Source organism: Triticum urartu, chromosome 4A, assembly GCF_056163025.1.
Source record: "Triticum urartu cultivar PI428250 chromosome 4A, HENAU_Tu73, whole genome shotgun sequence".
Lineage (NCBI taxonomy): Eukaryota > Viridiplantae > Streptophyta > Magnoliopsida > Poales > Poaceae > Triticum > Triticum urartu.
Window position 1 is genome coordinate 483,016,814 of NC_141876.1, and position 16,152 is coordinate 483,032,965.

Sequence of the window (16,152 nt, forward strand, 5' to 3'; positions counted from 1 at the left end):
TTCTAGCCGGACATAGTTCGACCAAGGTTCTCGTGACAGGGAGAGAGACCTTAATGAATTTAGCACATCTCCAAAAGGTGAGTGCCGAAAGATATCCGCGAAGGTGAACTCCATGATCGGCGCCTAGTCGGACTCGACGGGCATGGATATGAGCGGCTCGGAGTACGTGGCCGAGGATGAATCCAGTGGTTCAACAAAACGGCTCTCGTAAGGGGTGAAGTCAGTATCTGGCTCTATCGCCACTGAGAGTGCGGCCTCCAAGGCGGGGTCCATCCCTCCGCTCTCGGATGGCGTGACTTGCTCCGGATTGATGGATGGAGTAGTTGCGGATGCGATCTCCCGAACACTGTCCGACGGTAGAGTTACGTCTTGCTCGCCGTGACTGCGCGGCGCGTCCGGCATGGGCTTGAATCTGTCGAAGATCAAGTCTCTTCAGATATCGGCCGTGTAGTTCAAGTTTCCAACTCTGACCTGATGGCCAGGGGCATAGCTCTCAATCTGCTCCAGATGGCCAAGCGAATTGGCCCGCAGTGCAAAGCTGCTGAATATGAAGATCTGTCCGGGGAGGAAAGCCTCACCCTGGACCGCATCGCTGGCGATGATCGAAGGAGCCATCGAGCCTTATGGTGACGACACATAGGAACTCTCAATGAAAGCACCAATGTCCGTGTCAAAACCGGCGGATCTCGGGTAGGGGGTCCCGAACTGTGCTTCTAAGGCGGATGGTAACAGGAGGCAGGGGACACGATGTTTACCCAGGTTCGGGCCCTCTTGATAGAGGTAATACCCCACGTCCTGCTTGATTGTTCTTGATGATATGAGTATTACAAGAGTTGATCTACCATGAGATCAGAGAGGCTAAACCCTAGAAGCTAGCCTATGGTATGATTGTATATTGTCCTATGGACTAAAACCCTCCGGTTTATATAGACACCGGAGGGGGCTAGGGTTGCACAAGGTTGGTTACAAAGGAGGAGATATCCATATCCGTATTGCCTAGCTTGCCTTCCACGCCAAGTAGATTCCCATCCGGACACGGGACGAAGTCTTCAATCTTGTATCTTCATAGTCCAACAGTCCGGCCAAAGGATATAGTCCGGCTGTCCGGAGACCCCCTAATCCGGGACTCCCTCATGGATCCTTTCTAGAGAAGGAGTTTCTCTCGAAAGAAGTGAGTGGGAGGATAGTAGAACTTAATGAGGTAATTGTACCTTCTCCCGAATTGGAAAGTAGTTCATCACAGATATCAGTTCCAGTAATGCCTACACCAATTAGTGAGGAAGTTAATTATGATGTTCATGAAACTTCAGATCAAGTTACTACCGAACCTCGTAGGTCGACCAGAGCACGATCCGCACCAGAGTGGTACGGTAATCCTGTTCTGGAAGTCATGTTACTAGACCATGATGAACCTACGAACTATGAGGAAGCGATGGTGAGCCCAGATTCCACGAAATGTCTTAAGGCCATGAAATCTGAGATGGGATCCATGTATGAGAACAAATTATGGACTTTGATTGACTTGCCCGACGATCGGTGAGCCATTGAGAATAAATGGATCTTCAAGAGGAAGATGGACGCTGATTGTAGTGTTACTATCTACAAAGCTCGAATTTTCGCAAAAGGTTTTCGACAAAGTTCAAGGTGTTGACTACAATGAGATTTTCTCACTCATATCGATGCTTAAAATTCTGTCTAAATCATGTTAGCAATTGCCGCATTTTATGAAATCTGGCAAATGGATGTCAAAACTGTATTCCTTAATGGATTTATTAAAGAAGAGTTGTATATGATGCAACCAGAAGGTTTTCTCAATCCTAAAGGTGCTAACAAAGTATGCAAGCTCCAGCGATCCATCTATGGACCGTGCAAGCATCTCGGAGTTGGAATATACGCTTTTATAAGGTGATCAAAGCGTATGGTTTCATACAGACTTATTGTGAAGCCTATATTTACAAGAAAGTGAGTGGGAGCACTACAACCTTTCTGATAAGTATATGTGAATGACATATTGTTGATTGGAAATGATGTAGAATTTTCTGGAAAGCATAAAAGAGTGTTTGAAAGGAGTTTTTTTCAAAGAAAGACCTCGGTGAAGCTGGTTACATGTTGGGCATCAAGATCTATAGAGATAGATCAAGACGCTTGATAATTTTTTTCAATGAGTACATACCTTGACAAGATTTTGAAGTAGTTCAAAATGGAACAGTCAAAGAAGGAGTTATTGCCTGTATTGCAAGGTGTAAAGTTGAGTAAGACTCAAAACACGACCACAGCAAAAATAGAAAAGAGAATATAAGCCATTTCCTATTCCTCGGCCATAGGTTCTATAAAGTATGCTATGCTGTGTACCGGACCTATTATGTACCTTGCCATGAGTTTGGAAAGGGGGTACGATAGTGATCCAGGAGTGGATCACTAGACAACAGTCAAAGTTATCCTTAGTTACCTAAGAAGACTAAGGAAATATTTCTCGGTTATGGAGGTAATAAAGAGTTCATTGTGAAGAGTTACGCCGATGCAAGCCTTTACACCGATCCGGATGACTCTGAGTCTTAATCTGGATACATATTGAAAGTGGGAGCAATCAGCTAGAGTAGCTCCATGCAGAGCATTGTAGACATAAAAATTTGAAAAATACAAACGGATCTGAATGTGGCAGACCCGTTGACTAAACTTCTCTCACAAGCAAAACATGATCACACCTTAGTACTATGTAGGTGTTAATCACATGGTGATGTGAACTAGATTATTGACTCTAGTAAAACCCTTTGGGTGTTGGTCACATTGTGATGTGAACTATTGGTGTTAAATCACATGTCGATGTGAACTAGATTATTGACTACTGCAAGTGGGAGGCTGAAGGAAATATGCCCTAGAGACAACAATAAAGCTGTTATTTATATTTCCTTATATCATTATAAATGTTTATTATTCATGTTAAAATTGTATTAATTGAAAACTTAGTACATGTGTGAATACATAGACAAACAGAGTGTCCCTAGTATGCCTCTACTTAATTAGCTCGTTAATCAAAGATGGTTAAGTTTCCTGACCATAGACGTGTGTTGTCATTTAATGAACGGGATCACATCATTAGAGAATGATGTGATGGACAAGACCCACCGGTTAGCTTAGCATAATGATTGTTTAATTTTACTGCTATTGCTTTCTTCATGAGTTATACATGTTCCTCTGACTATGAGATTGTGCAACTCCCAAATACCGGCGGAACACCTTGTGTGCTATCAAATGTCACAACGTAACTAGGTGATCATAAAGATGATCTACTGGTGTCTCCGATGGTGTTTGTTGAGTTGGCATAGATCGAGATTAGGATTTGTCACTGCGTGTATCGGAGAGGTATATTTGGGCCCTCTCGGTAATGCACATCACTATGAGCCTTGCAAGCAATGTGACTAATGAGTAAGTTACGGGATGATGCATTACGTAACGAGTAAAGAGACTTGCCGATGACAAGATTGAACTAGGTATGATGATATCGACGATCGAATCTCGGGCAAGTAACATACCGATGACAAAGGGAACAACGTATGTTGTTATGCGGTTTGACCGATAAAGATCTTCCTAGAATATGTAGGAACCAATATGGGCATCCAGGTTCCGCTATTGATTATTGACCGAAGATGTGTCTCGGTCTTGTCTACATAGTTCTCAAACCCGTAGGGTCCACACGCTTAAAGTTCGATGATGATTTGTATTATGATTTATGTGATTTGATGACTGAAGTTTGTTCGGAGTCCCGGATGAGATCACGGACATGACAGGGAGTCTCAAAATGGTCGAGCGATAAAGATGGATATATTGGAAGGTTATATTCGGATACTGGAATGGTTCCGAAGTGTTTTGGGTATTTTCCGGAGTACCGGGAGGTTACCGGAACCCCCCGGGGAAGTTGTGGGCCTTAATGGGCTTTAGGGGAAAGGAAAGAAGGGCCTCAAGGGGTGCCCCCCCCTCCATGGCTGGTCTGAATTGGACTAGGAGGGGGCGGCGCCCCCCTCTTTCCTTCCCCCCTCTTGCTCCTTCCCTCCTTCTCCTAGTTGGAATAGGAAAGGGGGGCGAATCCTACTTGGACCGGAGTCCAAGTAGGACTCCCCCCTTTGACGTGCCCCCTTGGGCCGGCCTCCTCTTCCCCCTCCTTTATATACGTGGGAGGGGGTCACCCCAAAGGCATACCAAGTCTTCTCTTAGCTGTGTGCGGTGCCCTCCTCCACAGTTACATGATGTCGCTTGAAGCTACGTCGGTATTTCCCCAAAGAGGAATGGATGATGCAGCACAACGGCGGTAGGTATTTCCCTCAGATATGAAACCAAGGTTATCGAACCAGTAGGAGAACCAAGCAACACAATGTAAACAACCCCTGCACATAGATAACAAATCCTCGCAACCCGACGTGTTACAGGGGTTGTCAATCCCTTTCGGGCAACGGTGCTAGAAATTGGTGCGTGACAGGAAAAAGTTGTAATAGATTGGATAAATGATCGCAAATAAAATAAAGTGCATCAAAGTATTTTTGGGTTTTTGGTTTAGTAGATCTGAAAATAAATGCTAAGGAAAATAGATCGCAAAGGCAAATATATGAGAAAGAAGACCCGGGGGCCGTAGGTTTCACTAGTGGCTTCTCTCGAGAAAAATAGCAAATGGTGTGTAAACAAATTACTGTTGGGAAATTGATAGAACTTCAAATACTCATGATGATATCCCGGCAATGATCATTATATAGGCATCACGTCCAATATTAGTAGACCGACTCCTGCCTGCAACTACTACTATTACTGCACACATTGACCGCTATCTAGCATGCATCTAGTGTATTAATTTCATGGATAAATGGAGTAATGCAATAAGAACGATGATATGATGTAGACAAGATCTATCTATGTAGAAATAGACCCCATTATTTTATCCTTAGTAGCAACGATACATACGTGTCGTTTTCCTTTCTGTCACTGGGATCAAGCACCGTAAGATCGAACCCACTACAAAGCACCTCTTCCCATTGCAAGACAAATAGATCAAGTTGGCCAAACAAAACCCAAATATCAGAGAAGAAATATGAGTCTATAAGCAATCATGCATATAAGAGATCAAAGAAACTCAAATAATTTTCATGGATATAAAAAGATATGACTGATCATAAACTCAAAGTTCATCAGATCCCAACAAACACACCACAAATAAAGTTACATCATATGGATCTCCAAGAGACCATTGTATTGAGAATCAGGAGAGAGAGAGAGAGAGATGAAGCCATCTAGCTACTAACTACGGACCCGAAGGTCTACAAAGAACTACTCACGCATCATCGGAGAGGCACTAATGGAGGTGGTGAACCCCATCCGAGATGGTGTCTAGATTGGATCTGGTGGTTCTGGACTCTATGGCGGCTGGATGAATATTTCGTCGATTCTCCTAGGGTTCTAGAAATATTGGGGTATTTATAGAGCAAAGAGGCAGTCCGGGGGCACCCGAGGTGGGCACAACCCACCAGGGCGCGCCTGGGCTTCCTGACGCGCCCTGGTGGGTTGTGCCCCCCTCGGGGCACCCCCCAGGCGCAGTCTGGGCCCGTTGTGTTCCTTCTGGCCCATAAAAATTCTCCGTAAAGTTTCGGGGCATTTGGACTCTGTCTGATATTGATTTTCTGCGATGTAAAAAACACGGAAAAAACAGGAACTAACACTTGACACTATGTCAATAGGTTAGTACCAAAAAATGATATAAAATGATTATAAAACATCCAAGATCGATAATATAACAGCATGGAACAATCAAAAATTATAGATACGTTGGAGACGTATCATTACACACCTCGGTCATATCGTCGTAGTGCTTTGGCGAAGCCCTGCGCCGGTAACTTCATCATCACCGTCAACACGCTGTCATGCTGAGGGAACTCTCCCTCATCCTCAACTGGATCAAGAGCTCGAGGGACGTCATCGTTCTGAACGTGTGCTGAACACGGAGGCGTCGTATGTTCAGTGCTAGGATCGGTTGGATCGCGAAGACATTCGACTACATCAACCGCGTTGCTAAACGCTTCCGCTCTCGGTCTACAAGGATACGTACACACACTCTCCCCTCTTGTTGCTATGCATCTCCTAGATAGATCTTGCGTGATCGTTGGAAAGTGAAATACTGCATTCCGCAACAGTAGAACCTATAGGGCCACACACTTTATGGCTAGTGGTTCATAGGAGAAGTAGGAGATGAAAGAGAATGAGCGTCGAAAGTGTCCCAAAAGGTTCCGGGAGTGTCCCTGTGATACTGAGAATGTCTCTGAAGGTTCGAGAAACTTTTGGATAAATTCAAAGGGTCCCTGGTGCGTGGACGCCTTGGTAGAGCAAGTGGAAAGGCTCACAAGACGTTAGGTCGGTGCACCAAGGGTTGCCTTGGGGGTTGGGGGGGAGCCGCAATGTAACGACTTCTAATGTTTTTGAAAACACCACGGCTATTGGAATTGCAAGTGGAGTAAAAGGACGACTACTCCTTTTGGCTTTGGCCAACTTTGGGGAGACCCTCTCCCCAAGTTTCACACACCGACTTTCGCTCATACGTATATGCAGGAGGTGGCAACCCCTAGAACACACCAAAACCTTTGGAGGTTGTCCCCCATTGCCCAGGTGCTCGTCTCTCTCTCTCTCACACACACACACATCTAGTTTTATCTAGACAGGCACGTCGCTAGGTTGTTTCTCCCTCCAAAAGTGCTACCGAACCCCTATACCGAGACGCGTGGATACATTCGAGGAGTCGTCTACTTCGACTCTAGATCGACGGATCATTTGAAGAAATTCTTCTGACTGGTATGTATAACCTAGCTGCGGGAATCATCGCGCTACACCAACTCTTCTTCCTCTACTTCAGTTGCATGGACTAGCGACTAAAATTATCATCACCCGCAACCTCGTATTGATTTTGGACTATTCGCGTGCATAAAATTTTGTTGAATAGTATTAAACATATGACATGACTCGGCTCCATAGAGTAGTTAGGAGATGTATTTTCTGGTTGTTAGCATAGTTATCTTTTATCTGTTTATTCTCCTCTATCTCCATGTATCTCTCTGGTTGTTGAACAACCTCTGCGAGAGCCGGCCTCGCCCTGAATCAATATATATCATGCGGGCTCCCATATTATGGGAGTTGAGACGCTTCTACAATTCCCACATGGTATACAGAGCAGGCCTCTTCCATAGCATCTAGCTCATCTTTCTCCATCCTCTTCATCTTCAATCCATCACCCCTCAGTCATGTCCTCCTCCACCGCAATCATCTGCTCCGGCCTCAACTACAACACATCAGAACCCCTCAGCCGGACGAACTACGTTCTCTGGCGAGCCCAAGCGCGATCCCAGATACTGGGCGCTGGCTTGTTTGGCTACATAGATCAAACCATAGAGAAGTCTTCCAAAACAATCACTAGCAAAGACAAAGATGGTAAGGAGCAGGTAGTTCCCAATCCTGACTATAATCCCTGGTTAGTTCAAGATCAGCAAATCATGGCATATCTCCTTCGTAATCTGTCCAAGGAGGTGCTTGTTCAAGTGGCTTCGCTTGAATCATCACATCCGATCTGGACTGCATTAGCAAATATGTTCTCTGCAGTCTCCTTATCTCGCGTGAACAATATCAGATCTGCCCTCACCAACGCCAGAAAGGATCTCAATCCACCTCCACCTACTTCGGGCAGATGCGCGCCCTCTCTGACGAGCTTGCGGCGGCGGGCAAACCGCTCGGGGAGGAAGATCTCATCTCCTTCATCGTAGTCGGGCTTGATATGGAATATCAACCGATCATCTCTGCACTCAACGTCCGCACCGAGCCCATCACCATCGACGCGCTCTTCTCGATGGTAGCAAACTTCGATCAGCGCGTTGAGATGTTCAACGGTGCTGGTGGCTTCAAGTCATCGGCAAACGCGGCCTCCAGAGGTCGCTCGGGCGGTGGCAAAGGTGGCTACCGAAACCAGAAGAACGGCGGTCGCGGCGGCGGCTACCCTGGCGGTGGCGGTCAAAACCCTAGCAGCAGCTACCCTGGCGCAGGTGGTGGCGCCTACAACCTTGGTGGTGGCGGCGGCTACAACAACCACGGCAACAACGATGGTCAAGGTGGTGGCCATCATGGCGGCGGCGGCGGGGGCTACTACAACAACAACGGCCCCCTCGCCACTACTACAACAACAATTAAGGCGTTCGCTTCACGGGGTACGAGCAGTATGAAAACAAATGCCAAATCTGTAAGAAAACTAACCATATTGCGAAACAGTGCAAGTGGCGTTATGCAGAGGACAATTGTCGAAAGAGGCGTGTTGCAGCTGCGGCAGATCCCTCATACAGAGTTGACTCCAACTGGTATCTTGACTCTGGCTCGAATGAGAACATCACCTCTGAGCTTGAGAAGATGACCATGCACGAGAAGTACCAAGGCCAAGATCAAGTCCACACTGCTGAAAACGGTCCAGGTATGATGATAAGTCATGTTGGCAAGTCTATTATTCAAACCCCACATCGTGATATTCATGTAGATGATGTTCTGCACATTCCCAATGCATCAAAAAATCTTCTGTCAGTTCATCGTATTACTCATGACAATGGTGTTTTCATAGAGTTTCATCCCTTCTTCTTTTTGATCAAGGATCAGGTCACGAGGAGGGTGCTTTATCGTGGTAGATGTGTGCAAGGCCTCTATCCGTTGATTCCCACAATTTCCAAGTTCAATAAGCAAGCCTACGGAGTCTTCAAGGTGTCTTCAGAACGATCGCATAATCATTTAGGCCACCCATCTTTTTCCGTTGTTTATCAAATTCTTAGCAAAAATAAGCTCGCATTTGTTGACGAGCATGATCATGAAACTATTTGTGACTCTTTCCAAAGAGAAAAAAGCCACCAGTTACCATATCCTATTTCCAATAGTGTTTCAACAAAACCCTTGCAGCTTGTGTTTTCAGATGTATGGGGACCGGCCCCTTCCTCTGTTGGTCGGCACACCTATTACGTGAGTTTCATTGATGATTTTAGCAAGTATACCTGGATATATCTTCTTAAGAAATGCTCTGATGTTTTCCAAGTCTTTCTTAACTTTCAAGCTCTTGTCGAATGACAATTTGATTGCAAAATACTTGCCATGCAGTCGGATTGGGGAGGGGAATACGAGAAACTTAACTCCTTTTTCCAGCGGATAGGGATTTCTCATCATGTTTCTTGCCCTCACGCTCACCAACAAAACGGTTCAGCGAAGCGCAAGCATAGGCACATTGTTGACGTTGGTCTTTCCCTCCTTGCCGGAGCATCCATGCCACTAAAATTCTGGGATGAGGCGTTCCTCACCGTGGTGCACCTCATAAATATTTTACCTAGTCGTGTCATTAATCACGAGACACCCACTGAACGTCTACTCCATATCAAACCCGAATACTCCCATCTTCGTGTGTTTGGTTGCGCATGTTGGCCCAATCTTCATCCCTATAATAATAGAAAACTTATGTTTCGATCCACACAATGTGTATTTATAGGCTATAGTGCACAGCATAAAGGTGTCAAGTGTCCTGATGTAGCCACAGGATGTGTGTATATCTCCAGAGATGTCGTCTTTGATGAAACAGTGTTTCCCTTTGCCAAACTCCACCCAAATGTCGATGCATTACTTCACAAAGAAATTCTTATTTTGCCCTCCACCTTGACCGGCATTGATCATGGGGAGAGAATAATAGTACTGACCAACTTGCCTCTAATCATTATATTATGCCTAAGATTACTGCTGCAGATTTAAATTCAGATGGAGAAGAAAATCGCAGTCCAAACAGACGTGATTTCATGTGCCCCCTGACCAGCGACACGGACGCAAATCAAGGAGGATCTGCCTCGGGATCCCTACAGCCGGACCCAACATCCCCTTCGGGATCCGGGCGCACAACACCTGGTCGCGCATCGGGGCCTGAGTGCCTCGAGCGGGCGTGTGATCAGGACAGCGACATCGTCGCTCCACGCCAACCTGCTGACGACGCGTGGCGGACAAATATCCGCGCGCCTGAGCCCAGCTCGCCTAGTTGGCCCGCGTCGGCTTCGCCAGGGCCCGCCACTCCGGCTGGGCTGCATGCACCAGACTCGACCAGGCCCGCCACCTCGCCTCGGAGGCGGTCGCCCACAGGCGCGACACAATCCTCCTCGGGATCTGAGGCGCCAGCACCTGAGGCTGATGCGGCTGACGGATCCCCTGCGGCTTCGCCTCCTGTGGCCTCTCCTGTGGCGCCGCGCACAAGGCTACAGAAGGGAGTCACTACTCGTTTAAATTAGAAAAATTTCTCCAAAGTTGGTATGTCCTGCACAACTGGTGAACCTAATAGTTTAATGACAGCACTTGGTAATCCTAGGTGGAAGGCGGCCATGGAAGATGAAATCATGGCGTTGCGTAAAAATAAAACATGGCACCTAGTGCCTCCTCGACCAGGCAGAAATCTAATTGATTGTAAGTGGCTCTACCCAATCAAGAAGAAGTCCGACGGTACCATAGACAGATACAAGGCAAGACTTGTAGCCAAGGGCTTCAAGCAAAGGTATGGAATAGATTATGAGGACACGTTTAGTCCTGGTGTTTAAGCTGCAACAATCCGTCTTGTGCTGTTAATAGCTGTGTCCAGGGGATGGAGTCTAAGGCAGCTAGATGTCCAGAACGCGTTTCTTCATGGTGTTCTGGAAGAGGAAGTGTACATGAAACAACCTCCTGGGTTTGAAGATAAAGATGCACCATCCTATGTCTGCAAGCTTGATAAGGCCCTGTACGGTTTGAAGCAGGCACCCAGGGCATGGTATTCACGGTTAAGTATGAAACTTCAGTCACTTGGCTTTGTTCCATCAAAATCTGATACATCCTTGTTCATCTATAACAAGCACAAAACATCCATATTTGTTTTAATATATGTTGATGACATAATTGTCACTAGCTCTTCTGATGGAGCCGTGACAACATTGCTTAAGGATTTAGGCTCTGAGTTTGCTCTCAAGGACTTGGGAGATCTGCACTTTTTCTTGGGTATTGAGGTTGAGGGAGTCCTGGATTAGGGGGTGTCCGGATAACCAGACTATACCTTCAGCCGGACTCCTAGACTATGAAGATACAAGATTGAAGACTTCGTCCCGTGTCCGGAAGGGACTTTCCTTGGCGTGGAAGGCAAGCTTGGCGATACGGATATGCATATCTCCTACCATTGTAACCGAATTTGTGTAACCCTAACCCTCTCCGGTGTCTATATAAACCGGAGGGTTTTAGTCCGTAGGACAAGATACAGAACAACAATCATACCATAGGCTAGCTTCTAGGGTTTAGCCTCTCCGATCTCGTGGTAGATCTACTCTTGTACTACCCATATCATCAATATTAATCAAGAAGGACATAGGGTTTTACCTCCATCGAGAGGGCCCGAACCTGGGTAAAACTTCGTGTCCCTTGCCTCCTGTTACCATCCGGCCTAGACGCACAGTTCGGGACCTCCTACCCGAGATCCGCCGGTTTTGACACCGACATTGGTGCTTTCATTGAGAGTTCCTCTGTGTTGTCGCCGTCAGGCTTGATGGCTCCTACGATCATCAATGGCGATGCAGTCCAGGGTGAGACCTTCCTCCCCGGACAGATCTTCGTCTTCGGCGGCTTTGCACTGCGGGCCAATTCACTTGGCCATCTGGAGCAGATCGAAAGCTACGCCCCTGGCCGTCAGGTCAGATTTGGAAGTTTAAACTACACGGCTGACATCCGCGGGGACTTGATCTTCGACGGACTCGAGCCACTGCCGAGCACGCCGCACTGTCATGAAGAGCATGATCTAGCTCTGCCGCCGAACAGTGCCCTGGAGGCCGCACCCGCATCGGCGTCACCCTTAATTTGGAGCCAACTGCGCCGATCGAGGATGGGTGGTTGGACGCCGCCTCGGGGGCTGCGGTCCCAACGGCGATCGAGCCGAACACCAGCCCCGCACTCTGCGAGACTCTCGACTCCAAGGAGCCGGACTCCTCTCCGGACTCCGAACCCTCCACGCCCCTGCCGATCGAATCCGATTGGGCGCCGATTATGGAGTTTACTGCCGTGGACATCTTTCAGCACTCGCCTTTCGCGATATTCTGAAGAGCCCAGGCCGGACTACGGTCAGCAAGGTTGGGATTCGGACGATGAAGAAATTCAAAGCCCACCCACCACCCACTTTGTAGCCACTGTCGACGACTTAACCGACATGCTCGACTTCGACTCCGAAGACATCGACGGTATGGACGCCGATGAAGGAGACGATGAAGAACCAGCGCCTATCAGGCCCTGGAAAGCCACCTAGTCATATGACATATACATGGTGGACACCCCAAAAGAAGGAGATGACGATGGAACAGCGGAGGATGACCCCTCCAAGAAACAGCCTAAACGCCGGCGTCAGCGGCGCCGCTCAAAATCCCGCCAAAACAAATACGGTGATTCCAGCACGGGAGATAATAATACTCCGGAAAGTGCCGAAGAAAACCCCCTCCAGCAAGATTTAGCACAGGGGGATGGAGAAACCAGCCCTCATGAGAGAGCGGCACACAGAGAGGTCGAGGACGATAATTATATGCCTCCCTCCGAAGACGAGGCAAGCCTCGACGACGACGAATTCATCGTGCCAGAGGATCCCGTCGAGCAAGAGCATTTTCAAAGCAGGCTTATGGCCATGGCAAGAAGCCTCAAGAAAAAACAGCAACAGCTTAGAGCTGATCAAGATTTTCTAGTCGACAGATGGACTGAAGTCCTTGCGGCCGAAGAGCACAAACTCGAACGCCCCTCCAAGAGCTACCCAAAGCGCAGGTTGCTACCCCGATTAGAGGAGGAAGCACTTGATGCGGCCGATCGTCCACCTCGTGGACGCGACAGAGAGGCCTCTCGGCCCTCCACTCAAGCCGCACCCCGTACCAAGGCACGGGAATATGCGCCGGACTTACGAGATATGTTGGAGGACAAGGCAAGGCAAACAAGATCGATCATCGGATCGCGTGGGTGCCCCACGGCTCGAGATGGTAACCGTCACGCCGGCCACAAATTCGGCAGGGCCGAACACAGTAGACAAAGCTCATTGGAGCTATGTCGTGATATACCCCAGTACAGAGGCGCCGCACACCCACTATGCTTCACAGACGAAATAATGGATCATCAAATCCCCGAGGGTTTCAAACCCGTAAATATCGAATCATGTGATGGCACAACAGATCCTGCGGTATGGATCGAGGATTGTCTCCTTCATATCCACATGGCCCGCGGCGATGATTTCCACGCCATCAAATACCTCCCACTCAAGCTTAAAGGACCAGCTCGGCATTGGCTTAACAGCTTGCCAACAGGATCAATCAGTTGTTGGGAGGACCTGGAAGGCGCATTCCTGGGAAATTCCCAGGGCACTTATGTGCGACCCCCAGACGCCGATGACCTAAGTCACATAATTCAGCAGCCAAAGGAATCGGCCAGGAAATTCTGCACACAGTTCCTAACAAAGAAAAATCAAATAGTCGACTGTCCGGACGCTGAGGCCCTAGCAGCCTTCAAGCACAATATCCGTGATGAGTGGCTTGCCCAGCACCTTGGATAGGAAAAGCCGAAGTCTATGGCAGCACTCACGATACTCATGACCCGCTTTTGCGCGGGAGAAGACAGCTGGCTTGCTCGTAGCAACAATATGACCAAGAACCCTGGTAATTCGGATACCAGGGACAGTAGTGGCAGGTCGCGTCGCATTAACGGCGACAATGCTGAGGATACGGCAGTTAATGCCGGATTCAGAGGCTCTAAATCTGGTCATCGGAAAAAGCCATTCAAAAGGAATCCTAGGGGCCCGTCCAGTTTGGACCGAATACTCGACCACTTGTGCCAGATACATGGCACCCCTGAAAAGCCGGCCAATCACACCAACAGGGATTGCTGGGTGTTCAAGCAGGCAGGCAAGTTAAACGCCGAAAATGAAGACAAGGGGCTGCATAGCGATGATGACGAGGAGCCCTAGCCGCCGAACAACAGTGGACAGAAGGGTTTTCCCCCACAAGTGCGGACGGTGAACATCATATACGCAACCCACGTCCCCAAAATTGAGCGGACGCACGCGTTAAGGGATGTATACGCGGTAGAGCCAGTCGCCCCAAAGTTCAACCCATGGTCCTCCTGCCCGATCACCTTTGATCGAAGGGACCATCCCACTAGCATCCGTCATGGCGGATTCGCCGCATTGGTTCTAGACCCAATTATTGACGAATTTCATCTCACTAGAGTCCTTATGGACGGCGGCAGCAGCCTGAACCTGCTTTACCAGGATACAGTGCGGAAAATGGGCATAGATCCCTCGAGGATTAAGCCCACCAAAACGACCTTTAAAGGCGTAATACCAGGTGTAGAGGCCAACTGTACAGGCTCAGTCACACTTGAAGTGGTCTTCGAATCTCCGGATAATTTCCGAAGCGAGGAGTTAATCTTCGACATAGTCCCATTCCGTAGTGGCTATCACGCACTGCTCGGGCGAACCGCATTCGCCAAGTTCAATGCGGTACCGCACTACGCATACCTTAAGCTCAAGATGCCAGGACCTCGAGGAGTAATTATGGTCAATGGAAACACCGAACGCTCCCTCCGAACGGAGGAGCACACGGCAGCCCTTGCAGTGGAAGTACAAAGCAGCCTCTCCAGGCAGTTCTCCAGTCCGGCCACCGTCAAGCGTGCCCGGAGTAACCTACAACAAGACTGCCTGGCACGATCCGAGCAGGCGTAGCAATGCGGCCCCGACCCCAGCCCTTGTAAAAATGCGACACCAGTACTTCGTGTACATAACTACGCTCTAGAAATACCATGGGTATAGGGGGAGGGGCACCATCACGGCACGCCCGAAACACGGCTTAAACCGCACCAGGGGCTGCCGATTTTTTAATTTTCTCTTAATTTCAGGACTCCACTCTTCGGAAGGCCTGTTCGGCAGTTCAATTGCTGCACAAATGATGCAAGAACCAGGGAAGCAGACAAGCCACGCCACATTACGGAACTCCCAGGTGGTCTCTATCACAAGCAGTATACCTGTTTCGCATACTATTCCGCAGCTTGCCCCTGGAACAGACATGTTACATAGTCCAACCTTTTGCTTATCGCATTATTTGTATCGTTCTGCTTTGATCGCAGCCCTCTTTATTAAACAGTGCATAGCTTTTGTCTATTTTTTGCATTACTCTTTTATATATATATATATATATATATATATATATATATATATACAGACAGTCCATTCTGCTAATATTAGCAGAATAACTATTCTGCACAACACTTCGGCACTGCACGCTCAACAGAAGCGCACTGCATCATTTTGACCACGAGCACTGCAATAGACTAGTGAACTTCTCGTCGGAAAAAACTGCACGCGTTATTTTTTCGGTACTGTTTTCGCTCTAATTTTTTAACCGTTTATCGGAATGAGGCGTGTAATATACCATTGAAAAACTATGGATTAGGCGCAACTTCGACATGTTGAACACTTTTCGAGATTCCACATGGTTTAAGAGCAGTTTTGAAAATAGTGCGGCGGATGACGAGTGGCAGCGAGCGTTTTTTCGTGTTTTTTTTCTAAACTGCTTGTTGGAATGAAGCAAATGATACACCGTTGGATAGATATCGTCTAGGCGCATCTTTTCATATATAAATCTTTCTCTAATTCATTACGGTTTAAGAGTAGTTTTCAATTTACTAAATCGCGAAACTCTGTTTTTCAAATTTTTTGAAATTTTCGGTACTGTTTTTGCGCCAGTTTTCTAACCGTTTGTCGAAACGAGACATATGATACGCCGTTGAAAATCTATGGACGAGGTGCAACTTTGTTATGTTGAAATGGTTTTGAGATTCCTTACGGTTTTAAGTTAATTTGGAAAATCGTGCGGCGGACGACGAGTGGCAGCGGCCGTTTTTCAGGAAATTTTTACAAACCGGTTGTCGAAATGATTCAAGTGATATGCTGTTGGAAAGATATCGACGAGACACAACTTTTTCATGTAGAACACTCTCTCTAATTCCTTACGGTTTAAGAGCAGTTTTAAATTTACCGAAATGCGGACACTCTGTTTTTCGCGACACCCAAATCGACGTGGGTACTTCATCTGG

At 47.6% G+C, this 16,152-nt stretch overlaps 1 pseudogene; it reads left to right on the top strand.

Moving 5' to 3' along the window:
• Window positions 1–7,271: 7,271 nt before the first annotated feature.
• On the top strand, window positions 7,272–11,078 carry LOC147976243 (uncharacterized; annotated as a pseudogene).
• Window positions 11,079–16,152: the final 5,074 nt, after the last annotated feature.